The sequence below is a fragment of the Puntigrus tetrazona genome, chromosome 3 (assembly GCF_018831695.1).
Source record: "Puntigrus tetrazona isolate hp1 chromosome 3, ASM1883169v1, whole genome shotgun sequence".
NCBI lineage: Eukaryota > Metazoa > Chordata > Actinopteri > Cypriniformes > Cyprinidae > Puntigrus > Puntigrus tetrazona.
Window position 1 is genome coordinate 127,148 of NC_056701.1, and position 27,334 is coordinate 154,481.

General features: G+C 41.5%; 1 pseudogene; it reads right to left on the reverse strand.

Annotated features, from left to right (window-relative positions):
- Nucleotides 1–63: 63 nt before the first annotated feature.
- On the reverse strand, nt 64–26,024 carry LOC122330652 (annotated as a pseudogene).
- Nucleotides 26,025–27,334: the final 1,310 nt, after the last annotated feature.

Here is a 27,334-nt window from a genome sequence, read left to right on the forward strand (position 1 = left end):
CGGGCTAACACAACACAAACACTGCTGTCAGTAAGCTGCTGTCTTTATGTACAGTAAATAATCTTACAGTACTGTATTTTTAACGACAGTCTGTGTGTTTCTGAGACTGTTCTGTTTTCAGTCTGCTCCTGATGACCTTTGTGCTGCTCGTATGATGTCTGTCAGGAACACAAGACATTTAGTGGTAATTTTCATTTTGTTAACATTACCTCATAGATTAGTGTAAGGTTGCAGATTTAATTCATAATCAGCTGCGTCAGAGAGCATTTAATAAGATGATTCAGACGCATAAACACACAGAGATTCACTGAACAGATGATCTGTCATAACATACTATATGTGTGTGTGTGTGTGTGTGTGTGTGATTTTTCTTGCTGCAGAATATTCGGAATATTACAGAATAAAGTTTTAATATATAGTTTAATGCGCTGATGATAATGATGGATGTTTACCTGAATACACAACAAGTAAGACAACAACATATTCTGCCACATAACTGTAGTTCAGAATCAATGTTTTAACTGTGCCTGTAAAACAGAACATATTTCATGACTTCCATGATACATGATACACAACTAAAGCACAAGTGCCACTAATACACGTTTTAACACATTTTCTATTGGTAAATCCCCAGACTAAGATGATGTACATCTGGGTATTATAGTTTACTTCCTGATCACTAATAAACAGATCAAATGAATCATACCTGTGAAATGAAAAATATACGGAGCCGTCCAGAGCAGCAGGAGAGGCCTCAGAAAATAAAGAGCGCAACAACAGACCGACTCACTCACAGACCCTGAAACAAACAAACAAATAATAACGTAGATGTACTAATAAACAAATACTTAACTGACAATCATAAGTGAATCAATGACCTTCAGAAACACCCCAGAAAACAAGCGCCAGAAACATCAGAACATTTGGACAGAAGACCAGAAACATCTGAAGACGGAAGACTGGTTCTGAAGAGAAAACACAATCTCTGTTCAGTTAAAGAGCGATTCTACATTTAATTACATATGTATTCATTATTTAAACTAACGTTATCAGCCATTCTATTCTATTCAAACACACTTTTCTGTTGTTTCTGACCATAACATTCATAACTTAATGAATCAAACTCAACACAAAACTAATATTACAAATGACTAAACTACTAATTTTGGTATCCGTTGACTTACCCAATAGTTTCAGTACCAAGTTTATATTAGTTGAGCGCGACTCAGAAAGAGCCACCGTGAACTGTACATGTGTACTGTCCTCATCTTCAGATCTCAGATCATAAAGAAGGAGAGAAGTTTCCATGTTGAATCTGATCAGTGAAGAAATGAGGCTCTGTCCTGATAATCCTGCTGCTGGGCTTCTGCTCGACTCTCTCCGTCCTGATACAGATGAACTAAAGACTCCGTTTCTTCTCCACTCCACCTTCAGATTGCTGCGTTCCAGAGGGTTTATTATGATAACAGGGCAAAACCACTGAAGATCCCAGAGGAACGGTCATGTAATGCGAAGGTTTCACAGAGAATCCTGAAAATGAGCATTTTTAATGTAAAATGTTAAAACAAAAAAAGTAGGCACATTTTGTGACTTTTTCAATCAATCAATCAATCAATCAATCAATCAATCATTTTTATTTATATAGCGCTTTTAACAACACAGGTTGAATCAAAGCACTATACAGTATAATGACAGGGATGTATAATGGCGAGAGTGACCAATTTCTTATTAAATGCAGAGACGGTCTCTGTAGTCAATTCAACGATAGTCACTAGAAGTTAAGTGTCCCCAACCAAGCAAGCCAGAAGCGACAGCGGCAGAAACAAAACCCCATGCATACAGAATGGAGAAAAAACCTTGGGAGAAACCAGACTCAGTTGGGGTCAGTACTCCTCTGACCGGACGCCCAGCACTTAACTTCCAGTTCAATTTTAAACACAGCTGTGTCAGATAGTGTAAGTGACTTAGTGTGTGTGTGTGTGTGTGTGCATCAGGATCTGGTGATTGGTCCACGGGCGCATCTAGGTGTTCTGGTCTCTGATGAACATAATCTCTGTGTGCTGATCCACCATCTAGTCTGGATACAAACTATGAAAACAGATTGAGAAAGAGACAGGACTAATATTAGCGTAGATGCCATTCTTTTACGATGTCACAAGTATATCGTATTGTAGGAGTAGTGTTCCCGGTTCCAGCAAATCTAAGTAATGCAGCCTAAAAATCCTTTATGGATTTGAATAATAAAAAGTGTGTTGGTGTGTTATGTGTAGGCTAAGTTAAAAGATGTGTCTTTAATCTAGATTTAAACTGGCAGAGTGTGTCTGCTTCCCGAACAGAGTTAGGAGATTGTTCCAGTTTTTGATTGTTGAGTTTAGGTGCTAGATAGGAAAAGGATCTGCCGCCCGCAATTGATTTTGATATTCTAGGTATTATCAAGCGGCCAGAGTTTTGAGAGCATGAGCGGACGGGCAGGACTATAATGGGATAAGAGCTCGCTCAAGTATTTAGGAGCTAAACCATTCAGGGCTTTATAGGTAATTAATAAGATTTTAAAATCTATCCGATGTTTGATAGGGAGCCAGTGCAGTGTTGACAGAACCGGGCTAATATGATCATACTTCCTAGTTCTTGTAAGGAGGAGGCGGAAGCCGACTGCGATTCCAATATGAATTAATATTTCTGCATTAGAGGTTGAAAGCATAGGTCGTAATTTAGATATATTTTTAAGATGGAAAAACGCAGTTTTACAGATGCTAGAAACATGATTTTCAAAGGAAAGATTGCGGTCAAACAGCACACCTAGGTTCTAACTGATGATGAAGAATTAACAGAGCAGTCATCAAGTGTTAGACTGTGTTCTAGATTATTATATGTGGGGTTTTAGGTCTGATTATTAGCACCTCTGTTTTTTTCAGAATTTAGCATTAAGAAGTTACTCATCATCCAGCTTTTTATATCGACTATGCATTCTGTTAGATTCTCAATTTGGTGTGTATCACCAGGCTGCGCTGAAATATAGAGCTGAGTATCATCAGCATAGCAGTGAAAGCTAACACCATGACTCCTGATAATATCTCCCAGAGGTAACATGTACAGGTTGAAAATGTGATCCTAGCACTGAGGCTTGAGGAACTCCATATTTCACTTTTGAGCGATACCTCCTCATTTAATGCTACAAACTGATAAGCGGTCAGATAGATATGATTTAAACCATGCTAAGGCGCTTTCTCTAATGCCAACATAGTTTTCTAGTCTATCCAAGAGAATGTTGTGATCGATAGTATCGAATGCTGCGCTAAGATCTAATAGCACTAATAACGAGATAAAACCATGATCCGATGATAGAAGCAGGTCATTAGTAACTCTAATGAGAGCAGTCTCAGTACTATGGTACTGTTATAAACAGTGAATAACTATAATATAAACTATGAATAACTGTTAAACCACCCCAAAAAGTGCATTAAAAAGCCTAATCATTAGAGGTCATGACTGTACAGCAGTGTCTCGTCTTCATTATTTATTTTCACGTCTCTTCAATCTCACGTTTTGCACAACTTTCAGATGTGAACAATGGAGAATGTTTTTCTTTTTCTCTGCTTTTTATATCTGCTTGTTGAGGAAAAACTCTTCATCTGTCACTTTTAAAGAAGAAATAAAGCAGCTTTATAGTGAAGAAGATAAACAGAAAGGAGTTCTGCTGAAAAATAACTCTAAAAAGAGGATAAGAGTAGACAGTCGTTAGTAAAATGGTTTGAATAAACTAAAGAACATTTCTGTTAAATGATAAAGAATATCTCCCTGAATCGTCACTTTTGCGTCTCTCACATGTATAGCTTATCCTTCTCTGTTAGCGAGCAGGGATTCACGTGTGATAAATACAGGGAAATTGCTAGGCTGACAGAGAAGGTTTTAGAATGAGACACGCATCAAACTTTAATTGAGGACAGTAAGAATGCGAGGGCTGTAGATACTTCTTTGGATGCGACTAGTACAGTGAATCACGTACATTGTTCAGTTCCAGCTTCAGAGCCCCTGCAGCAGGGCAATTGGGTGACCGTGAGGCGGGCTAGTCGCGGGTCAAAACACCGCTCATCCGTTCCTATCAGAACATCAAACAGGTTCTCCCCACTCCACACGCACCCACTGAGAAACCTGATCAAAGTGCTCTAGTAATTGGCGATTCTATTGTACGGAACGGGAAAATAGAGACACCAGCCACCGTAGTCCAATGCTCACCGGGAGCCAGAGCGTCTGACATCTTGTCAAATTTAAAAGTGCTGGCTAATGCTAAACGTAAATTTCGTAAGATTGTTATTCATGTTGGCGCTAATGATGTTCGGACTTCGCCAGTCGGAGATCACTAAAAATAATATTAAAGAGGTGTGTGAATTTGCAAGCACGATGTCGGACAATGTAATATGCTCCGGTCCCCTCCCTGCTTACCGGGGTGATGAGATTTACAGCAATTTTGGTGCTGCATATAACATTATCCACAGAATCATGTGCTAGTCAGAAATCTTCTGTCATGTTTGTACTGGCTACTGTATACAGGCCACCAGTGCACAGCACTAATAAACTAGATCTAATACTGTCACATAGAATGGATGTTAAAATGGTTGAAGTACTGCAGCAAAGTGATGACATTTCAGATCACTATCTAGTCTTGTGTGAACTCTGTATAGATAAACCTGTAAACTCTGCACCTTATTACATGTATGGTAGAACCATCACTTCCACCACAAAAAGAAAGCTTTCTAAATAACCTTCCTGACTTATCTCAATTCCTTAAGCTCATCCAATACGTTACTTAAAAAACTTGATGATATAACAGAAACTATGCACTCTCTTTTTCTAGCACTTTAGATACAGTTGCTCCCTTGCACTTAAAAAAGATAAAAGAAAACAATCTGACTCCATGGTATAATGACAACACACGCACCCTAAAGAGAGCAGCCCCGGACAATGGAGCACAGTTGGAGAAAAACTAAATTAGAAGTATTTCGTACTGCCTGGCGGGAGAGTATGCTGTCATACAGAAAAGCATTAAAAATAGCAAGATCTGATTATTTTTCATCCCTTTTAGAAGAAAACAAACACAACACCGGTATTTATTCAGTACAGTGACTAAATTAACAAAATAAAACGTCAACAGGTGCTAATATTCCCCAAGAGTATAGCTGCAAGGAGTTCATGAAATTCTTTACTTCTAAGATTGATGCCATCAGAGATAAAATTGTAACTATGCAGCCGTCAACTACAGTTTCACATCAGATAGTGAGCTTTAGATCCCTGAGGAAAAATTACACTCTTTCTCTATTATAGGTGTCACGAACAGCACCTCTGTGGCTCTCTCCGACCACCACCGGAGGGAGCTCTCACCGAGTACTGATCATCAAAGGACTCAATTTCCCACAACCCCGCACCTTGGGCTGATTAGAGCCACCAGGTGTTTCTCATCCTCCCAACCTTTATAATGAACTTCCCCATGATCACTCTTCGTGAAGTCTTGTTTGTCTACACAGCAATTCCGAGCGTTTATTCTTGTTTTGATTATCTGTTGCCGACCTTGACCGTATATGTTTCTGTGATTGTTCTCTGCCTGCCTACTGACCTATTGCCTGTTATCGTTTTGTCTTCTGGATCTCCTTGTTGCTCTGTTTGCTCCTGTTTGACCTCGCCCGTTTGACTACGATTAAACCCTGTCGCACATGGATCCAACCGCCTATGACTCTTCATTACAGAAGACTTCGCCACAAGCGGATCCAGCGGAAATGTATTATCTGATGTCAAGTCTCGTCCCAGCTACCATCCTCGCCACGCATCAGCAACAGCTGCATAAGCTCACCACGTTGGCCGGAAGAGCTGGTGAGGTCTATTCAAGCGTTAACCCTTGCCGCTAACCCAACCCAACACACCACCCCACCAGCTCAGCCCGTTCAACCAACCATGATGCCGCCTCAACCTAACCTTAATCCGCGTCTCAGTTTACTCCGACAAATTCGACGGGTCATCCTCCAAATGTAAGGGTTTTTATTACAATGTTCTCTGTTCATTAACCAGCAACCCTAGTTTATACCCCACAGAAGACAGAAAGGTTGCTCTGATCTGTTCCTGCTCACCGGGAGAGCGCTCGAATGGGCCACAGCCACGCCAGGAAGCGCGCCGTATGTCTTCCCCTCTTATAATGATTTAATGGGCGAATTCAGGAGGTTTTGAACATGTGGCGGATGGAAAGAACCGGAGACCAGCTGCTCGCCATATCACAAGGTACCAATACTGCTGCCGATTACGCTCTCACCTTCGCACGCTTGCCGCTCAATCTGGTTGGGGAGAATCGCCACTCAAGTTGATGTATCGAAGAGGTTTGAACACCGAACTCCAAGCGGAACTGGCTTGTCGTGATGAGGGCAAATCAGCTCAGCTCACCTAGACTCTGAGGAGCGAGAGAGAAGAGTACGTGAGCGGTTATGTCTCTACTGTGGTCAAGCCGGGCATTTTCGAGTTTACTGTCCTACACGTCCCCAGCGACCTGCTTGGTGAGACCTCAAACCCATTCCTGATTCATTTGAGATCAATGTTCAGTTGAAGCCGAATTCGACATGGATTATTGCAATAGCTCTCGTTGATTCAGGAGTGGCGGTAATTTTATTGATAAGGCCTTTGCAGAATCTAACGGAATCTCTTTCATTCCATGTGAACCCCTGTAGCAGTGGCGGCGGTAGATGGACGGCCGATCGGACCAGGAACTATTTCATCTGTCACTCAACCCCTAACATTGCAAGCTAGCCCTCTCCACTCGGAATCTATACGCCTCTTTGTGATCCACTCTCCCAAACATCACCTCATCCTTGGACTACCCTGGCTTGGAGACTCACAACCCCACTATATCCTGGACCGATCACCGATAACACGCTGGTCAACCAACTGCCGCAAACACTGTCTTAACGCCCCGTGCACCAATCTCCCACCAAACCACTTCCTGCTGAAGAAAAGTCACCATTTTACATGAACTTCCTGTTGAATATCAAGACTTAGCCTCTGCATTTAGTGAAAGGGGGCAACACAATTACCACCTCACCGTCCGTATGATTGCGCCATTGACCTCATATGCCAGGTTGCGTTCCTCAAGCGCGATCGTGTCTTCCCCTCTCACAACCGGAATCAGAGGCAATGAAATCCTACATCGAGGAGGAACTTCGCCAAGGATTCATCCGCCCCTCGTCTCCAGCATCTGCAGGGTTTTCTTTGTAAAGAAGAAGGATGGGAGTCTTCGACCCTGCATTGACTGGGTCTGCTGAGGCTCGATTGCTCCTGTCTGCTGAGAGGTTGGTTTGTTTTAGTAGCTGCGCAGCTTCGCTTTTCAATTTATCACCTCTTCTCTAACGATCAAATATAATTTAACTGTGTACATATCGTTGATACTATTAAATTAATCTAACTAATTAGACTGCTGTTAGTTCGTTCGCTTTAATCTAAAACTCGTGGTGAGTTAGTACTCGTTAGCCGATTCACTTCGCTCCCACCCGCGTTTCGCGCCGATTGTGGGCTTTTCCCCGCTCCTGTTCATTTGTTCCTCGCGCTCGTTCGCTCCATTTTCACAAGCTCATCAAAACAAGAGTGGTAAGTGAATCCTTCACGGTGAGTAAATGGCTTCTCCCTGCATCGTCACTTGCACTGTCTGTCACATGTATAGCTTGTCCTTCTCTGTTAGCGATCAGGGTTCACGTGTGATAAATGCAGGGAAATAGCTAGGCTGACAGAGAAGGTTTTAGAATTAGAGACACGTATCCAAACTTTAATTGAGGACAGTAAGAATGCGAGGGCTGTAGATACTGCTTTGGATGCGACTAGTACAGTGAATCATGTACATTGTTCGGTTCCAGCTTCAGAGCCCGTGCAGCAGGAGCAATTGGGTGACCGTGAGGCGGGCTAGTCGCGGGTCAAAACACGCTCATCCGTTCCGATCAGAACATCAAACAGGTTCTCCCACTCAGTGACACACCCACTGAGAAACCTGATCAAAGTGCTCTAGTAATTGGCGATTCTATTGTACGGAACGTGAAAATAGAGACACCAGCCACCATAGTCCAATGCTTACGGGAGCCAGAGCGTCTGACATCTTGTCAAATTTAAAAGTGCTGGCTAATGCTAGCGTAAATTTCGTAAGATTGTTATTCACGTCAGCGCTAATGATGTTCGAACCGCCAGTCGGAGATCACTAAAAATAATATTAAAGAGGTGTGTGAATTTGCAAGCCACGATGTCGGACAATGTAATCTGCTCTGGTCCCCTCCTGCTTACCGGGGTGATGAGATTCACAGCAGATTGCTGGGTCTCAATGGCTGGATGTCTAAGTGGTGCCATGCAGAGAACAACATAGGCTTTATAGACAATTGGATGAGTTTCTGGGGGCAGACCTGACCTGTTGAAAAGAGATGGTCTTCATCCCTCTTGGGGTGGTGCCGCTCTTCTATCTAGAAATATGGCATATAGTCTAATAGCTCCAACATGACCAACTAGTGCCCAGGTCAGGAAGCAGACAGACCGGCTAAACCGACCGTCTGCTAGCTGCCTCACGTCACAGAAGGCAGTTAATTCTCAGCACATAGAGACTCTTTCACCTAGATATCACACTATAGAGACTGTGTCTGTTCCCCGAATTAGAATATGCAGAGAACGTCCAAACCTAATCAAAAGCAATAATTTAATTAATGTCCAACAAATTAAAACTACCTATAATTCAAATAAGCAAACGATAAAACTTGGCAAGCTAAATATTAGATCACTTTCCACAAAAGCACTTTATGTATATGATTTGATCAATGATCAGAAGCTAGATTTGCTTTGTTTGACAGAAACCTGGCTAAAACCAGATGATTATATTACTCTAAATGAATCTACCCCCCAAAATTATTTCTATAAAAATGAGCCACGTTTAAAAGGTAGAGGGGGAGGTGTTGCTACAATTTATAACAATATTCTTAGTACTTCTCAGAGGGCAGGCTTTAAGTATAACTCATTTGAAGTTTTGGTGCTGCATATAACATTATCTACAGAATCATGTGCTAGTGATAAATCTTCTGTCATGTTTGTACTGGCTACTGTATACAGGCCACCAGGACACAGCACAGATTTCATTAAAGAATTTGCTGATTTTCTAACTGAGTTAGTACTGGCCGCAGATAAAGTCTTAATTGTTGGCGATTTTAATATCCATGTTGATAATGAAAAAGACTCATTAGGATCAGCTTTCTTAGACATTTTAAACTCCATTGGGGTTAGACAACACGTCTCTGGACCTACTCATTGTCAAAATCATACTCTAGATCTAATACTGTCACATGGAATAGATGTTAAAATGGTTGAAGTACTGCAGCAAAGTGATGACATTTCAGATCACTATCTAGTCTTGTGTGAACTCTGTATAGTTAAACCTGTAAACTCTGCACCTTATTACAAGTATGGTAGAACCATCACTTCCACCACAAAAGAAAGCTTTCTAAATAACCTTCCTGACTTATCTCAATTCCTTAGTTCATCCAATACGATGCAAAAACTTGATGATGTAACAGAAACTATGCACTCTCTTTTTCTAGCACTTTAGATACAGTTGCTCCTTTGCACTTAAAAGATAAAAAGAAAACAATCTGACTCCATGGTATAATGACAACACACGCACCCCTAAAGAGAGCAGCCCGGAAAATGGAGCGCAGGTGGAGAAAAACCAAATTAGAAGTATTTCAGTATTGCCTGGCAGGAGAGTATGCTGTCATACAGAAAAGCATTAAAAATAGCAAGATCTGATTATTTTTCATCCCTTTTAGAAAAAACAAACACAACCCCAGTATTTATTCAGTACAGTGACTAAATTAACAAAAAATAAAGCATCAGCAGGTGCTAATATGCCCCAAGAGTATAGCTGCAATGAGTTCATGAATTTCTTTACTTCTAAGATTGATACCATCAGAGATAAAATTGTAACTATGCAGCCGTCAGCTACAGTTTCACATCAGATAATGAGCTTTAGATCCCTAAAGGAAAAATTACACTCTTTCTCTATTATAGGAGAAGAAGACTTGTACAAACTCGTTAAATCATCTAAACCAGCAACATGTATGTTAGACCCTATTCCATCTAAACTATTAAAAGATCTGCTTCCAGAAGTCATAGATCCTATTTTGAACATTATTAATTCATCATTGTCATTAGGATATGTTCCCAAAACCTTTAAACTGGCTGTAGTTAAACCTCTCATTAAGAAACCACATCTTGATCCCAAAGACTTAGTTAATTACAGACCAATCTCTAATCTCTCCCTTTTCTGTTTTAGACCGTACCATAGTACTGAGACTGCTCTCATTAGAGTTACTAATGACCTGCTTCTATCATCTGATCGTGGGTTTTATCTCGTTATTAGTGCTATTAGATCTTAGCGCAGCATTCGATACTATCGATCACAACATTCTCTTGGATAGACTAGAAAACTATGTTGGCATTAGAGGAAGCGCCTTAGCATGGTTTACATCATATCTATCTGACCGCTATCAGTTTGTGGCATTAAATGAGGAGGTATCATATCGATCAAAAGTGAAATATGGAGTTCCTCAAGGCTCAGTGCTAGGACCGTTACTTTTCAACCTTTACATGTTACCTCTGGGAGATATTATCAGGAGTCATGGTGTTAGCTTTCACTGCTATGCTGATGATACTCAGCTCTATATTTCAGCGCAGCCTGGTGATACACACCAAATTGAGAATCTAACAGAATGCATAGTCGATATAAAAGCTGGATGATGAGTAACTTCTTAATGTTAAATTCTGAAAAAACAGAGGTGCTAATAATTGGACCTAAAACCCACATATAATAATCTAGAACACAGTCTATCACTTGATGGCTGCTCTGTTAATTCTTCATCATCAGTTAGGAACCTAGGTGTGCTGTTTGACCATAATCTTTCCTTTGAAAATCATGTTTCTAGCATCTGTAAAACAGCGTTTTCCATCTTAAAAAATATATCTAAATTACGACCTATGCTTTCAACCTCTAATGCAGAAATATTAATTCATGCGTTTATGACCTCAAGGTTAGATTATTGCAATGCTTTATTGGGTGGTTGTTCTGCACGCTTAATAAACAAACTTCAGCTAGTCCAAAACGCAGCAGCCAGAGTCCTTACTAGAACTAGGAAGTATGATCACATTAGCCAGTTCTGTCAACACTGCACTGGCTCCCTATCAAACATCGAATAGATTTTAAAATCCTATTAATTACCTATAAAGCCCTGAATGGTTTAGCTCCTCAATACTTGAGCGAGCTCTTATCACATTATAGTCCTGCACGTCCGCTGCGTTCTCAAAACTCTGGCCATTTGATAATACCTAGAATATCAAAATCAACTGCGGGCGGCAGATCATTTTCCTATCTAGCACCTAAACTCTGGAACAATCTCCCTAACTCTGTTCAGGAAGCAGACACACTCTGCCAGTTTAAATCTAGATTAAAGACACATCTTTTAACTTAGCCTACACATAACACACCAACACACCTTTTATTATTCAAATCCGTTAAAGGATTTTTAGGCTGCATTACTTAGATTTGCTGGAACCGGGGAACACTACTCTAAAATACGATGTACTTGTGACATCGTAAAAGAATAAGCATCTACGCTAATATTAGTCCTGTTTCTTTCTCAATCTGTTTTTCACAGTTTGTATCCAGACTAGATGGTGGATCAGCACCCAGAGATTATGTTCATCAGAGACCAGAACACCTAGATGCGCCCGTTGACAGATCACCAGATCCTGATGCACACACACACACACACACTAAGTCATTTACACTACCTGACACAGCTCGTTTAAAATTGAACTGGAGGTTAAGTGCTGGGCGTCCGGTCAGAGGAGAACTGACCCCAACTGAGTCTGGTTTCTCCCAAGGTTTTTTTTTCTCCATTCTATATGCATGGGGTTTTGTTTCCTTGCCGCTGTCGCCTCTGGCTTGCTTGGTTGGGGACACTTAACTTCTAGTGACTATCGTTGAATTGACTACAGAGACCGTCTCTGCATTTAATAAGAAATTGGTCACTCTCGTCACTATATATCCCTGTCATTATACTGTACAGTGCTTTGATGCAACCTGTGTTGTTAAAAGCGCTATATAAATAAAAATGATTGATTAAAAAATGATTGATATAAATGGACTGAATGAGGTCACGATTAAATACCGCTACCCTTTGCCACTAGTACCAGCCTCCTGGAACAACTTAGCTTTGCCAAGTTCTTCACAAAGTTAGATCTCCGAAATGCCTACAACCTGATCCGTATCAGAGAGGGAGATGAATGAAAACGGCTTTTTCCACAACTTCCGGGCACTCTGAATAACTTGTTATGCCATTCAGGCTCGCGAACAGTCCATCGGTCTTCCAAGCCTTCGTGAATGAGGTATTTAGAGACATGCTAAACCAGTTTCTAATCGTTTACATGGATGATATACTCGTCTACTCTGATAGCTTTGATTCTCATGTCTCTCATGTTAGAACTGTTCTCCGGCGCCTGATAGAGAATCAATTGTATGCCAAGCTCAAAAATGTGAATTCCATAAGGCGCAAGTGGCTTACCTGGGGTATATCATCAGTTCGGAGGGGGTGACCATGGGCGAGCACAAGGTCAAGGTAGTCGTGGAGTGGCCGCGCCCTCCACAGTAAAGGAACTGCAACGATTTCTGGGCTTCTCTAATTTTATCGAAGGTTCATTCGTAATTTCAGTACTGCCGCCCCTCTCACCACACTTGTCAAAAGGAATTGTCATCGCCTATCGTGGTCACCTGACAGCATCCAGGCATTTGATATGCTCAAGAAAAATTCACGTCCGCCTTGATACTCCATCACCCAGACCGAATCGAGAGTTTATTGTGGAGGTGGATGCATCTAATGTAGGCATTGGAGCAAATTTATCTCAACGTCACGGACAGCCAGCAAAACTCTTCCCATGTGCCTACTTCTCCCGTAAGCTTAACTCCGCTGGGCGTAACTACGATGTGGGAGATAGAGAACTTCGCTATGAAGTCCGCCCTTGAGGAGTGCCGGCATTGGCTAGAAGGAGCTAAATTACCGTTTACCATTCTGACCGACCACAGAAACCTGGAATACATTCAATCTGCTAAACGACTGAATTCGGCAAGCCAGATGGTCGCTGTTTTTCTCAGGTTTGACTTCAAAGTTCGTATCGTCCTGGTTCAAAGAACACTAAGGCGGATGCCCTATCCAGACAATTTGAGAGCGTTCCTCAGGAATTCTCTCACGATCCTATCATACCACCAACCCGCATCGTTGCCCGGTCCAGTGGGACATCATGACCGAGATCACAGAAGCTCAACTTTCCGAACCAGCCCCACCAGCATGCCCTCCCAATCGAACTTACGTGCCTCAAGTCTTAAGACAAAGAGTTCTTCATTGGGTTCATGATACCCCAGCGCGCCAGTCATCCAGGCATCACAGCCACCCTCCAGCTAGTTAACAACCGTTTCTGGTGGCCAACCATTCGCTCAGACACCATCCATTTTGTTCAACAATGCGAAATGTGCAATATCACAAAGACCTCCCATCAACGCCCAGCAGGACTCCTTCAACCACTACCCATACCGGAAAGACCGTGGTCTCACATAGCCATAGACTTTGTAACTGATCTACCGGTCTACAACTCCTTCACCACGGTGCTCACAGTTGTGGATCGGTTTTCCAAATCTTGCAGGTTCATACCTTTGCCTAAGCTACCCACAGCCTGGGAGACTGCTGAAGTACTGCTGCAACAGGTATTCCCTTCTATGGCCTACCCGAGAGCCATCGTGTCTTATCGCGCCCACAGTTCACCTCTCGAGTCTGGCAGGCTTTCTGCTCACAACTCAACATTAACGTAAGTCTAACCTCAGGGTATCACCCTTAATCCAATGGTCAAGCCGAACGTCAGAACCAAGAACTGTCACAATTCCTCCGGAATTACTGCCACAACAACCAACAGGACTGAAGCCGCTATTTAGTCTGGGCGGAGAACGCACAGAACTCGTTAAGGAAACAATCCACCGGACTAACTCCTTTCAATGCGTACTGGGCTTTCAGCCTCCATTATTTCCCTGGTCTGGGCAACCCTCCGCACTACCTGCAGTGAACTCGGGGCTACAAAGGTGAGGAGGTCTGGAACTCCGCTCACGTCAATCTCAGAGGAGCAGTCGGAAGGTTCCAAGCTCAGGCAGATCGTCATCGCTTGAAATGCACGGCGTACTCTCCTGGTGACTGGGTTTGGCTATCAACCGAGACCTCTGCCTTCGGCTACCCTGCAGGAAATTAAGTCCAAGGTGCGTGGGTCCTTTCAAAATCATTTCTCAAATCACTCCAGTTTCTTACCGTTTGATCTCCCTGCTAATTACCGCATTGCTTCTACTTTCCACGTCTCATTGCTCAAAACCGCGGTGGCCCGGGAGAGAGGGACCAGGATGAGGTTGCTGCTAACGACCCCTCCTTTAATCATCGATGGCGAGGAGGCCTACCAGGTTCGGAAATCCTGGATTCACGACGCGAGGCAGGAACTACAGTATCTCATTGATTGGGAAGGCTATGGACCCGAGGAGAGTCTTGGATACCTGCTCGAGGACATTCTCGATCCTGCGCTCACTGCCACCTTTCACCATGACCATCCCGACAAACCTGCTCCCAGACCCGCGTGGAAGACCTCGGCGTCGGATCACTCCTCGCTTCGGGCCGCTCGCAGGGGGCTCTGTCATGAACAGCACCTCTGTGGCTCTCTCCGACCACCACCGGAGAAGCTCTCACGAGTACTGATCATCAAAGGACTCAATTTCCCACAACCCCGTACCTTGGGCTGATTAGAGCCACCAGGTGTTTCTCATCACTCCCAACCTTTATAATGAACTTCCCATGATCACTCTTTCGTGAAGTCTTGTTTGTCTACACAGCAATTCCAGCGTTTATTCTTGTTTTGATTATCTGTTGCCGACCTTGACCGTATCGTTTCTGTGATTGTTCTCTGCCTGCCTACTGACCTATTGCCTGTTATCGCTTTGTCTTCTGGATCTCCCTTGTTGCTCTGTTTGCTCCTGTTTGACCTCGCCCGTTTGACTACTGATTAAACCCTGTCACACATGGATCCAACCGCCTATGACTCTTCATTACAATAGGAGAAGACTTGAACAAACTTGTTAAATCATCTAAACCAGCAACATGTATATTAGAGCCCTATTCCATCTAAACTATTAAAGATTTGCTTCCAGAAGTCATAGATCCTATTTTGAACATTATTAATTCATCACTGTCATTAGGATATGTTCCCAAAACCTTCAAACTGGCTGTAGTTAAGCCTCTTATTAAGAAACCACATCTTGATCCCAACAGACCAATCTCTAATCTCCTTTTCTGTCAAGATACTAGAAAGGTAGTATCCTCACAACTGTATTTCTTTTTAGAAAAAAATGGTGTCTGTGAGGATTTCCAATCAGGTTTTAGACCGTACCATAGTACTGAGACTGCTCTCATTAAAGTTACTAATGACCTGCTTCTATCATCGGATCATGGTTTTATCTCGTTATTAGTGCTATTAGATCTTAGCGCAGCATTCGATACTATCAATCACAACATTCTCTTGGATAGACTAGAAAACTATGTTGGCATTAGAGGAAAGCGCCTTAGCATGGTTTAAATCATATCTATCTGACCGCTATCAGTTTGTAGCAATAAATGAGGAGGTATCATATCGCTCAAAAGTGAAATATGGAGTTCCTCAAGGCTCAGTGCTAGGACCGTTACTTTTCAACCTATACATGTACCTCTGGGAGATATTATCAGGAGTCATGGTGTTAGCTTTCACTGCTATGCTGATGATACTCAGCTCTATATTTCAGCGCAGCCTGGTGATACACCAAATTGAGAATCTAACAGAATGCATAGTCGATATGCAAGCTGGATGATGAGTAACTTCTTAATGCTAAATTCTGAAAAAACAGAGGTGTTAATAATCAGACCTAAAAACCCACATATAATAATCTAGAACACAGTCTAACACTTGATGGCTACTCTGTTAATTCTTCATCATCAGTTAGGAACCTAGGTGTGCTGTTTGACAGCAATCTTTCCTTCGAAAATCATGTTTCTAGCATCTGTAAAACTGCGTTTTTCCATCTTAAAAATATATCTAAATTACGACCTATGCTTTCAACCTCTAATGCAGAAATATTAATTAATGCGTTTATGACCTCGAGGTTAGATTATTGTAATGCTTTATTGGGTGGTTGTTCTGCACGCAATAAACAAACTTAAGCTAGTCCAAACGCAGCAGCCAGAGTCCTTACTAGAACTGTAACATCCAGCCAGCAGAGGGCCCTCTCCCGATTACTGACTCGAGCCGCTCCCTCTATCACCACTTCCTGTTTGATGCTATTTAACCGTAGAGCACCATGTGCTCACGCGAAATGTGCCAGCCTGTCTGCCTTACCTAGCGTTTACCCATTGTGCTATTGACTATCATTGTGTATGACCATTGCTTGCTTTTATCGACTCACGCTTCACAGATCTTCCTTATTTGTTACGGTAACCGATCTCTATTGAACTTTGTTATTGACCTTTGCCTTCCATCGACTTTGCCCACGGATATCCCTTTGTGTATGTTTGCCTTCCGGACTGATATTACTGTTGCCAACCCTTGCTTGTCTTTGACCATTCTCATCTGTGTGTGTGTTTCTAATAAACATCTGCAAAAGGAATCGCAGTCGGCTTCCGCCTCCTCCTTACAAGAACTAGGAAGTATGATCATATTAGCCCGGTTCTGTCAACACTGCACTGGCTCCTATCAAACATCGGATTTTAAAATCTTATTAATTACCTATAAAGCCCTGAATGGTTTAGCTCCTCAATACTTGAGCGAGCTCTTATCACATTATAGTCCTGCACGTCCGCTGCGTTCTCAAAACTCTGGCCATTTGATAATACCTAGAATATCAAAATCAACTGCGGGCGGCAGATCCTTTCCTATCTAGCACCTAAACTCTGGAACAATCTCCCTAACTCTGTTCGGGAAGCAGACACACTCTGCCAGTTTAAATCTAGATTAAAGACACATCTTTTAACTTAGCCTACACATAAACACACCAACACACTTTTTATTATTCAAATCCGTTAAAGGATTTTTAGATTTGCTGGAACCGGGAACACTACTCCTACAATACGATGTACTTGTGACATCGTAAAAAAAGAATGGCATCTACGCTAATATTAGTCCTGTCTCTTTCTCAATCCGTTTTCACAGTTTGTATCCAGACTAGATGGTGGATCAGCACACAGAGATTATGTTCATCAGAGACCAGAACACCTATGCGCCCCGTGGACCAATCACCAGTTCCTGATGCAAACACACACACACACACACACTAAGTAATTTACACTACTTGGACACAGCTGCGTTTAAAATTGAACTGGAAGTTAAGTGCTGGGTGTCCGGTCAGAGGAGAACAGCCCCAACTGAGTCTGGTTTCTCCCAAGGTTTTTTTTTTTCTCCATTCTGTATGCATGGGGTTTTGTTTCCTTGCCGCTGTCGCCTCTGGCTTGCTTTGTTGGGGACACTTAACTTCTAGTGATTATCGTTGAATTGACTACAGAGACCGTCTCTGCATTTAATAAGAAATTGGTCACTCTCGTCATTATACATCCCTGTCATTGTACTCTTCTCACATTATATTGTACAGTGCTTTGATGCAACCTGTGTTGTTAAAAGCGCTATATAAATAAAAATGATTGATTGATTGACTGATTGAATATTACTACAAATAATGACACACATCCTATAGAAGACTGAGTTCAGATTTTCTACTGAACAATAAATCCTTGCACATTTTTTTCTACAGAAATTATCTGCTTGGAGCTTTTATAGTGTATTTTATTTACTGACTTTCATTTACAAACCAAACTAATCAAAATTCTGGTTTAGTACATTAATCAGAGAAATAAGAGGTTTGTTTTATTCGTCATTTTCACTTACTCAGTTTCAGCTCTTTTCTGACTGAACACACACACTCCTGGTCGCTGTAAGCGTTACATGTGTAACCCCTTCATCTTCAGTTCTCAGGTTTTTCAGCCGGAGGAGAAGTTTCCATCTGTAATGTTCTTGTTTAAGAAATGAGCTCTTTGTGATAATCCTCGTGCTGTTTTTCTGGTCGACTCTTGCCGTCTTCATACAGATGAACCAGAGTCTCGTCTCTTCTCCACTCCACCTTCAGACTGTTCTTTAGAAAGCGTCGGTCCACCTGACAGACCAAATCCACCGAACCTCCCTGAGAAATGACTTTACCACTGCGTAAAGAGATCTATAAAAACAGAAACATGTTTTCATGTGAAAATAATAATAATGATAAAGAAATAAAATAAAACACCACACTTGCAAAACAGCTTGTCGATCATTCAAAGCGCTATATTTACTAATTATCTAATAACTCTTAGTTATTTTTATTTATTTATTGTTCAGTTTTCAGTACACTATAGTGTTTAAGGTTTTTTTGCATAAATACTAATAACCTGCAAATACTGTATAAACATTTAAAAAGTGTTATATATATATAAAATCTTGATTCTTAATAGTCAACAGTAAACTACTACTATTAGCAGTATTACAGTATTACTGTAGTTATGTCATGTAGTTTACTGTTTACTATTAGGAATCAAGTTTGATTTGTTTGTATCTGTTCACTTACCCAGAGACAGTTTTGTCTCGACTGAAAACACACAATCTCTCTTGCTGTAAACTGTACACGTGTACTGTCCCTCATCTTCAGCTTTCAGATTTTTCAGATGGGCGAGAAGTTTCCATGTTGGGTCTGATCATTAAAGAAATGAGCTCTGTTTTATAATCCTCTGCTTGACCTCTCCATCTGGATACAGATGAACCAGAGTCTGTGAGTTTCTTCTTCTCCACTCCACCTTAAGATCTGCAGTTACTAAGTGTGGAGGAACATGACAGTCCAAAAGTGCTGAACCTCCCAGATGAACATCACGGTTAGAAAGATTCTGTACAATGAAACCTGAAACATTAAAAGATATTTCACTTCAAACGTGCAGTAATTGTTGAGGCAATCACACAAAGTTTTTAATCACACTAAATACAGATGTAAATCATACTCATCATCAACAGACACCTTTTGATTAATTTAATTATTCGCTTCAAATTAAACTTGTTCCTGTTATATCTCTACCTTTAGTAGATGATCTGCAGTAGATGAGGCAGACAAGCAGAAGAGCAGACCCAGATGCAGAAACACAGAGAATCAACACCAGTATGTATGTAAAACTGATAACCCTGAAAACATGGTTATGGACAGTGTTATTGATATGCATGTTTCTTGAATATATTCAAGTAGGAACACACACTTGCTGAAATAATAAGGATATTCCATTGCTTTCCACTGTTTTTGTTGCTAATTTTTGTTGCATATTATTTAAGACACTATTTCATCTGATTTGTGTGATAATGAGCTGTAGCTGATAAAAATAACCATCGGTTTTGCTCTTCTAGTTAAGTATCCGAGTTGTCAATGCTGGGAAATTACCATAGTGTAAGCACAGCTACGTGTGTATTAAACGTTTTACATGCAGATTTTTGTATCATAAAATTTATCATTAGATGAGAGACATGTTCAGAACATTCTCTCTTGTGTTTTTACTTCCAGGGACTATTTTTTTGCATTTAAAGAACTTGCTTCAAAAAGTAACATTTCAATACATTTAATATTTTGTGTAGTAAGTTTTACAAAAGCAATAAGTACTTGAGGCAGTGCTGTGTCTTATAAAGTAGAGTGACAAACAAGAGCCATTTTCCAAGGATGTGTTCTCAAATTCAAATTCAAATTCAAATTCAAATTTTATTTGTCACATACACATACATACATGGTACGACATGCAGTGAAATGTTCTTTACAACCGTCCAGCATCAAAATAGAAAACAGAATTTAAATATATATAAATATAAAATATAAAAATATATATAAAAATATGTATAAAAAGAAGTGTGCAAAGTAAAGTATAAAAAATAAAGTGTAAATAAAGTGTAGAATATAAAATATAAAGTGTAAAATGTAAAAGTGGCTGTGCGAATGTCCAGTGCAAAGTGGCTAGTGCAATTGTCCAAAGTAAGTGGCGAGTATCTGGGAAGAGGGGTGAACATGGGAATCCCGGTGATTAGGTACTGGGTGTTCTCTGGTTCAGACTCCGAATGGCCTGCGGGAAGAAGCTCCTCCTCATTCTCTCTGTGTTTGCCTTCAGGGAGCAGAAAGCGCTTTCCTGAACGCAGCAGAGAGAAAATAGTCCATTGTTGGGATGGCTGAGGTCTTCCACGATCTTCCTGGCCCTGGTACAGCACCGCTTGTTGTAGATGTGCTGCAGCACAGGGAGCTCAGCTGACCGCACCACCTTCTGAAGGGCTCACCTGTCCTGCATGGTGCTGTTTCCAAACCAGGAGGTGATGTTTCCCGTCAGGACACTCTCGATGGTGCAGGTGTAAAAGTTCCTGAGCACCTGAGATAGGGAGTCTGAAGTCCCTTAAGTGCCTCAGATGGTATAGGCGCTGCCGGGCCTTCTTCACCAGGGTGTTGATGTGACAGGACCAAGACAGATCCTGCGTGATGTGAACACCCAGGTCCCGGAAGCTGTCCACTCTCTCCACTGGGGTCCCGTCGATCTTGATGGGATGGTAAGAGCGCACCTGCTTCGTGCTGAAGTCCACTATTAACTCCTTTGTTTTGCTGACGTTCAGGAGCAGATTGTTCTCCTGACACCATCTCTCCAGGTTGTTGATCTCCTGAAGGTAGGCCATCTCATCGTTGTTGGAGATCAGGCCCACCACGACAGTGTCGTCAGCAAATTCTGCAGGGTGGTTAGCTGGTCTTAGCTGGTTTAAGCTGAAAGTAACTTGTTTTATTTGGTCTGACCAGCCTAACCAGCTGGAGAGTGACCACAACCCCTCTAAAACCAGCTTGCCAACCAGCTTAAACTATTTAAGACCAGTCCGGGAGACCAGCTTAAACCAACCAACCAGCCCAGGCTAGTTTGCTTTACACAGCATGTAGCCTATAGCACTACAGTAAAATTACTAGTCTGATTAATATACACACACACACACACACACACACACACACACACACACACACACACATACATACACTCAAATTGAAGAATTTGTTAAAAAAATTCTCCAGGTTTTAGATTGTAGTGTGGCGAGGCTTCGAGGACTGATCAGTGTCACCTTGGCAGCCAATGCCGTACACCCGGCTGCACTCATCACAGGCGATCGGTCACACCTGCAGCTCATCAAGCCTGGGCTATAAATCCACAAGTGGCAGAACTGCAGTTGAGCCTCGACACTAATTTTCTGTTTCTTTCACTTTTCCAGATAGCAGCGTGTGACCTACCGCCTCACAGAGCACACCTGGACCCACTGCACCAAGGAGACCAAAAGACTGAGCACTTTGAAGCACTGGACACCCTCTGGGGTCTTTATTTTTAAGCTCTCCTTGTCATGTGATTCTTCACCCCGTCACACTGGTGGAGAATGTGGGCAAAGCGGAGCTTAGACAACACAGATGGGTAAAACCTTATGATGTCACCCCTCTCGCTCAAAAAGCCTGGGATAACCCAAGCTGGAATGGAGGAATGACGGAGACTTGCTCCCAGCCACCAGAAGGGGGTAAGGGTAAGTGACATTTGCTTTGCTGCCATTTAGCCGGTGGCTCGTTGAGCTTGTCGACTAATTCCTGGTTTCTCTGTCCCGGTGCGAGAGGAAGTTGCCCATAGAGGAATCCTGCTCCGCCCACTCCGACTGCTGCAGCCTGGTTGAGAAGGTAGCACTCCTGTATGGCGGTGACCGCCCAGCGGGGGTTGATTATTGGGGAGGAATGTGTGAGTCGGCTGCCCCTCCCTTGATTGTCATCATCACCCGTTCCTTATTTGGCGCCCTTCACCCAGGCTCCCGATGGGAGTGGGGACAGGTATTGGACAGGTCTGGCACACTTGAAGTGGATCGAGCCTCGTCACCACCGCTGTTAAATGCAGAGAGCACCACTCCTCGAGACCGGTCTCTTCCACCGTGCATGCTGCGCTGGTGTCCTCGTGGGTCCAGGAAGGGTGTGTTAAGGGAATCCCACGTCGCCAGAGAAGTAGGCCGTCGGACTGCCATTCAGAGAAGCTACCGGACCAGAGAGGGGAGCATGTGTGGCGCCGGACTCTGCCCTTATCTGGACCCTTCCCCTGCAGCACGACGATGACACCAGTTCCACCATTTATTTTGAACACTTCCCTTTTCCCTGGACACTTTATTTTGTATTTTTATTAATAAAAGCCTCTCAAGGCCTGACACTACACCCACTGTGTCTGTCGTAAGCTCCTCCTGTTAGAGTTATGTATTGACATTATGCAACTTTGATCCTTCAGTTTCAGCTTCCATCTGGTATAACACGTCTTGTTCTAGGTCATGACATGACATGGCCTCTATATAGTATCTTAGACTGGTATGGGCGCCAGAGAATCTGAGAATGAAGATTCTGGACGCACAAAAAGATATGTGACTAGTCATAACATATTGTGATGAACATGTCTGAAGTCTTGTTTTGCCTGTTGCTTTTACTTATCTTGCTCTGTCCTTTCCTCTATAAATAAAGTGACTTACTATCCCAGGCTTGGAGGCAAAAGCAGAGAAACGGAGGCAAAAGCAGGCAGGGAGGCAGGGAGGCAAAGGCCTGCCCGGCCCGGTCTCGGGCAGACTGGGATCCGTCTGGAGGCAAAAGGGAGGTTAAGGAGAAACCTGCTTTCCCCGCTTGCAACCGACAGCGCAATCCTTGCAAGCTAAAATTCTAAAAACTTGTCTTGTGTTTTATTTCGCTTGAATTGATCCTTCCTAAAGAGCCGTTTGAGTGAAATAGTCTCAACACCTCCATCACCTACAGTCGAGATTCAGCACTTTTTATGCAGATTTTAGATCATACAGTGATGCTTTTATTTTAATCCTCTGCTGAAAAAATGAAACCATTGCATAATTTGTGATGGTTTCACTAGTTATAATGCAAATGCACTACAGGAAACCAGTATGTCATGATTAAAATGGGATGGTTTGTAATTGTATTTGTAGCAGATTTCTCTAGTTTTTATTGGTTTTGTCAGCCAGGTCACTGCAAATTTTTGTTTTGTAAAAGTGACAGGATTGCTGTAATATTGGGAGATAATAGTGATAAGTGTTAACTTATTAACACTGCCCCACGACTATTATTAATAAAATACTGTAGAGATCACTACATTATATTTCTCTGCAATGAGTCTGACACAATCTCTGTGTCTGTTTTGAAGTGAGCAGAATGTTAGCACTAACAAGCCATAACTGGCAAAAAAAAAAAACGTCAGTTTTTACCCTTGAGAGTCAAATATTGCGCTGCAAATTAACATCTATAACATGGCAAATGACGGCTTACTTAATTATTACCTATAAAGCAGTTTTATTTATTGAAATAAATCAAAGTCACTTTGCTGCAAAATCTGTAATCTTAATGAATTTTTTATGACTCACCCAGTCTCTGTAGTTCTACAGTAGTATTGCCTGAAAGTCCTCCAGCTAACACCTCACACATATAAACTCCTTTATCTTCAGTTCTGACCTCTTCAGTCTGAGAGAGAAGTTTAATTTGGAGATTTCATCACTGAAGAACTCAACCCTGTCTCTGTATCGCTCGTTTGATGCCTCTGGTAAAGCCGTATGCTCTTGGTGAGCAGAACCATAATATCTTCATCTGTTTTCTTCCATAAAACCTCGTCAATGTCTTGAAGTGTGATGTTAGAGTCAACAAAGCAGTTCAGAGTGACGTCTTCACCCACAGACACTGATACAGAGCGACTCGATCCTGACACTCTCAAACGCTCTGAAACAGTGTAAACCTTCACTAAGTACTTTCTGTGAAACCATAGAAAACTACGTAAAGAAATGTGATCATTACTCACCAACATCAACCTTTATTTCCAACCATAGTTTCTCCAGACTCCCACTGACCGTGAACTGTACATGTGTACTGTCCCTCATCTTCAGATCTCAGATCATCCAGACGGAGAGAAGTTTCCATGTTGAATCTGATCAGTGAAGAAATGAGCTCTGTCCTGATAATCCTGCTGCTGGGCTTCTGCTCGACTCTCTCCGTCCTGATACAGATGAACTAAAGTCTCTGAGTGTGTTCTCTTCCACTCCACCTCCAGATCCTTTATTGGTAAAAGATTCATCAACAGAACAGAGAAGAACCACTGAAGATCCCAGAGGAGCAACCACAGGACCAGACGGACCATGCACAGTCAACCCTGTTTTTCCCCAGAGAGAAGAGGAAGCGGAAGAGAAAAGTTTTATAAACATTGTTTTGTAGTCAAAAACCAATAAAAATTACATCTGTATTATTTCTTGTATTCAACATAAACCTTGAGTAAACTCTGATGTTTTGACCTTGACACTGATTTGTGTGTGTGTGTGTGAGAGAGAGAGAGAGAGAGAGAGAGAGACTCAAAAGCTTTGTGGAAAAACAAATTCCTGAAATTGCAGTGTGTTTTATCAAAAACACAAAATGAGAGAAACTCAACACTATCACAAGTGTGAGATATTTAGCATTGATTTGTTCTTAACCTGTCCAGCAGAAGGGATTACATCAAATATACAAATCCCTATAATTTTGTCAATTTCACTTCTGTTTTGTTGTTTTCCACTTCACAAGCAAAACTCTTTTCACTTTTCTTTGTTGTAAACTCTGGGTCAAATCAGGTAACCAGGAAATACTACCCGATTAACAAGTCAAAGTACAACAGAGACTGACACACCTCAACATGATAATATCTGACATGAATGTTACCAAACCAACATTAAACCAAATCTAAACATCTTCAGTTTCAAGAGGTGCATCATACAGGAAGCATTTAAACCAATCTTCCTGTACTCTCTGCTCCAGCTCATCCACAGAAATATTCTTAATTAAAATTTAAACTCAAAAAAAAAAAAAACATTTGTGCCTTTTATTTTGTTGTGTTCCCCTTTTCACCTGCTTTAGATTAAATTGAACCAATTATGTACAAACCATTTTAATAATAATGGTAACTAACACAAATATAAGTTTAGCCTTTTGCTCTTCAAAGTCAAACAGAATGTTTAATAAGACATTGTGGTGCATCTGGATGTGCCAAAACCTGTTTTATTTTACCAAGAAACTAATCAAGACAAACCGGTTCTGATTAAGTTGGAAAAAATTAAAAGCATCTCTAAAGAAAATGCTTGTCAAATTAACTCCAAATTAAATCAAACTCTGGTTTCCCTTTCAATTAAAACTATTTTTAATACAATATAATATAATACAAGGCTACAACAGAAGACAACAAAACAACAAAAGTATCACCAGCTTCATGTGTTTGCAGATATAATAACCGCAAAGGAGCAGAAATCAACATCTGCCTGACTACTAAAAGCAATTAAAAAAATACATCTGAATAAAGGCTGCAAGGTACATATCTTATCATCATTATCTCAAGTAACTCAAACAATGAAACTGTTGAAAGTGTAAGACATCAAGCAAGATCACGTTTAACTTGATTAATAAAGCAGGGAGACTCATCTTAAGGTGCTCCTAAATATAGCCTACTAAAAACACAGATTTTACACATAAAAAGAAAATAATAATAAAATGTATATTTTAGTTAAGTATTCTGTAATATAATCCATATATAGGCACAAACTCATTTCAAGCATTTAAGCAGAAGACTCTACAGCAAAAAGTATTTTAAAGATCACAAGCCACATAAGTTCAGTCAAATGTGCCCAAAACTTTAACTGACACTGTGTGCATGCAAAGATAGAATTAACTTGAAGAGGAAAATAACATACATACCATCTGATAATACTGGAATCACAGTCACTAAAATGATCATAAGCAGATCCATGTTCAGCTGAAGTTATGATCATCTCTGCCTAAATCAAAGTGAAAGTGATCCGGTGAAATGAAGGACTATTAAACCTGTAACCTGAGAATCTGCGGCTCATCCAGATAAACCGGTTCTGATTACAAGGAAAAACATCATAAAAAAGAATTTGTAAAGGAGTATACTACAGCGTTTTTATAAGATTAAATGGGAAGGAATTCAACCTAAATCAAAAATGTGTTAGATTAATGAATTATTGTCTGTTAAGCATTGCCTTGCCTCCATTTTTACACTTTTGGTGACAAAGGATAAAGTACTTCTGGTGAAATAGATTCAAATAGATTGGCAAAGTGAGAAAGTCCTGCATGGACTATCTTTACTAACTGTTGAACTCATTGAAGAAAAGCGTTGATTTTCTGGGGCGTCTAGAGCAGGGTCGGCAACTTTGTGTGAGTGCAACTTTATAAACTCCAAATGCACACCTTTTCATGTTGATATGGGTGTCAGGAATGGCATTCCATGTTGCAAAAATAAGTTTGTCGGGTTAGCGTAGTTTTCCATATCACTCCATTTGTGCTCTTTAGCGAGCAGCAGCCTCTGACGGGCGACTTCTTCAAGATCCGCTGACAGGGATTTGAACATTAACCCACAAAAGCAGATGCAAAAGCAGATGTCCACGCTGCATTAAACGCTCTATTTTCTTCCGACACTTTTCTTTTTGGGCTCTTTTCATGCTTACAGTGGTAGGGGTTCCGCCGTGGTCCCGCCAGCAAGTAAAGCGACGGCTGCTAGCGTTGATGTGACATATATTTTAAGTGACAAATTATAAAAAAACTTTATTAGATGGTATCAACTAAAACCCCAGAGGAATTGTGCAACAAAATGAACACATAATGACGATAATAAAAGAAAAAGAAAAAAAAACATTCCATGTTTTTTTGTCATGGCCATCAGGAGCCACTACAAGGAGGCTGAAGAGCCGCATGCGGCTCCAGAGCCATGGTTGCCTACCCTGGTCTAGAGCATGTTTCTGTCCTGAATGAGATCACAGATGAAGAAACACGCGGTAGTCAACAAGGAGAACAAGGAGAATGTACAGCCACTGTAATCTGAACAAAGTGCTGGTTGTGGAAGCTGTTGCCACAAGGCAGTTGCCCGGGCAAGGGCTTTCCCAGATAAAAGAGTAATAACATAAGCCACCTTGCTACGAGCGGTTGGGAATTTGCTTGGCTGCAGTTCAAAGTGCAATGAACACTGTGTGAAGAAGCCCTTACATCTGCCAGGGCTTCCATCATACCTCTCAGGATGAGGCAGGTGAATGTCAGAGTTTTGTAGGGTTGGGTGGTGATACGGGAGCTTGG